This window comes from Hippopotamus amphibius, chromosome 4 (assembly GCF_030028045.1).
Source record: "Hippopotamus amphibius kiboko isolate mHipAmp2 chromosome 4, mHipAmp2.hap2, whole genome shotgun sequence".
NCBI lineage: Eukaryota > Metazoa > Chordata > Mammalia > Artiodactyla > Hippopotamidae > Hippopotamus > Hippopotamus amphibius.
In genome coordinates this window covers 86,084,841-86,087,329 of record NC_080189.1, presented here as the reverse complement: position 1 = coordinate 86,087,329, position 2,489 = coordinate 86,084,841, and the positions used below count along the sequence as shown (strand labels likewise).

Here is a 2,489-nt window from a genome sequence, read left to right as displayed (position 1 = left end):
AATACATATGGTTACTTAGAAACAATTTAGAAACCTTGGGAATAAAAGATTAAAGACCAGTGCAGTGTATCATTTAACCAGGCCCTCAAAGCAAGTAGTGTTATTCTAAGAACCTCCAACTAGGACAAAGTACTAATGAAAAATTTGTTAAACTGTTAGATTGTTATCTTAAAAATCAACACTGGCCCCTCTCTTAGATCATCATTTATGTAAAATCATATTAGTTAGTATCCTAAGTTTGAACTCTTATTTATTTAAGAGAAATTGTTAATTTACTAACCTTTTAATTCTTCCAGGTCAGGGAAGTTTGCACCCAGTAGATTATATCTGCTTTTTTATGTAGTACAGAGCCTGATCTGTTTTTAAGCCAGTCTGACAGTCTCTGTCTTTTAATGGATTAATTCCATTTATTTACTTTTAATGACAATGGGTATTGCTCATTTTATTCTCCCAACTTACATTATTTTACTTTGCTGGTTTCTCCTTATCCCTAGTCCTACTTTCACGACTTTGATCAAGTTAGCGTTTGTTATTTTTACCAGTTTTGTTGAGGTATAATTGATGTATAATAAAAGCCACTTTTTAAAGTATATAATTTGGTAAGTTTTGACATGTGTATACATATATCCATGAAACTATCACCAGAAGCAAGATAAGGAACATAACCAGCACCCCCACAAGTTTCCTCGTGCCCTTTTGTTATCTCCTCCTCTCCTCCCCCTCTCACCCACTTTAATCCCCAGGCAACCACCCATCACTTTTCTGTTACTATAGATTAGTTTGCACTTAAAGAATTCCATAGACATGGAATCATACAGTTGGTATGTGTTTTTGTTTGACTTCTTCTAGCCAGGATTATTATTTTGAGATTCATCAGCGTTGTTGTGTGTATCAGTAGCGCATTCCTTTTTATTGGTGTGTAGTAATCTATTGTGTGGATATCCCACAGTTGCTGTGTCCATTCCCCTCTTCGTGGACATTTGAGTTGTTCCTAGCTTTTGGCTGTTACAAATCAAGCTGCTGTGAACACTCACGTGCAGGTCTTTGTGTGGATGGGTGCACTCATCTCTTGGCTAAATACCTGGGAGTAGAATATGGTCTGGATATGGTCTGAGTATGTTTAACATTTTGAAAAACTTTTGTACTGTTTTCTAAAATAGTTGCCCCATTTTGGATTCCCACTATCAGTGTATGAGTATTCCGGTTCCTTCATTTATTAATGTTGGTTGTTTTCTTGTTACTGAGTTTTGAGAGTTCATTACATATTCTGGATATGTCCTTTATTGGATCTATGATTTTTAAATATTTTCTCCCAATCTATGGCTTGTCCTTTCATTCTTAAGACTATCTTTCAGTGCTCATTTCAGCAGCACATATACTAATATTGGAACAATACAGAGAAGATTAGCATGGCCCCTGCGCAAGGATGACACGCAAATTCATGAAGCGTTCCATATTTTTAAGAGAAAAACAAATACCGTATGCTAATGCATGTATATGGAATCTAGAAGAATGATCCCGATGAACATAGTGGCAGAACAGGAATAAAGACGCAAATGTAGAGAATGGACTAGAGGACATGGGTGGGGCTGGGGGGGAGTGGAGGCTGGGATGTAGTGAGAAAGTAGCACTGACATATATACACTACCAAATGTAGAATAGATAGCTAGTGGGAAGCTGCTGCGTACACAGGGAGATAAGCTCGGTCCTTTGTGCCGACCTAGATGGGTGGGATAGGGAGGGTGGGAGGACGAGGAGGGAGATATGGGGGTATATGTTTACATATAGCTGATTCACTTTGTTGTACAGCAGAAACTAGCACAACATGGTAAAGCAAATATACTCCAATAGAGATGTATATAAAAAAGAGTATCTTTCAAAGAGCAGAAGTTTTTTATTTTTAATGAAGCCTGATTTATCAATTTTTTATACTTATTGGAATTGTGTACTTAGTATTATATTATAGCTAAGAAATCTTTGCCTAACATAAGATTTTCTCGTAGGTTTCCTTCTAGAAGTTTTATAGTTTTAGGTTCATATTTAGGTATATGAGCTTTGAGTTAATTCTTGAATATGGTGTGATGTATGGATCAAAGTTCATCTCTCTGGCATATGGATATAGTTGTACCATTTATTGGCAAGATGGTCCTTTCTCTTCTGAATTGCTTTTGCACCTGTGTTGAAAATCAGTTGTCCATAGTGTGAATCTACTTTTGGACTCCATGCTGTTCCACTGATCTATTTGTCTGTCTTTATATTAATACCACACTGTCTTGATATCTGTAGCTTTATAATAACATTGAAGGCCGGTGGTGCAGCTCCTTCAACTTTCTTTTCCAAAGTTGTCTGTTCTATGTCCTTCGCAGTTCCCAATAAATACAGTCTTTCCCCATTATGTACAATGTTAGTGATAGGTTTTTCATAGAAGCCCTTTATCTAATTAAGGAAGTTCCTTTCTATTTTGATTTTTCTTAGAGTTTTTATCAGAA

At 36.3% G+C, this 2,489-nt stretch overlaps 1 non-coding gene across 1 annotated transcript; it reads left to right on the top strand.

The window, feature by feature from the left end:
- Nucleotides 1-1,354: 1,354 nt before the first annotated feature.
- On the top strand, nt 1,355-1,461 carry LOC130852901 (U6 spliceosomal RNA). The gene has a single exon (XR_009053601.1). It is a non-coding gene; the product is annotated as a U6 spliceosomal RNA (small nuclear RNA).
- The last annotated feature ends 1,028 nt before the right edge of the window (nt 1,462-2,489 follow it).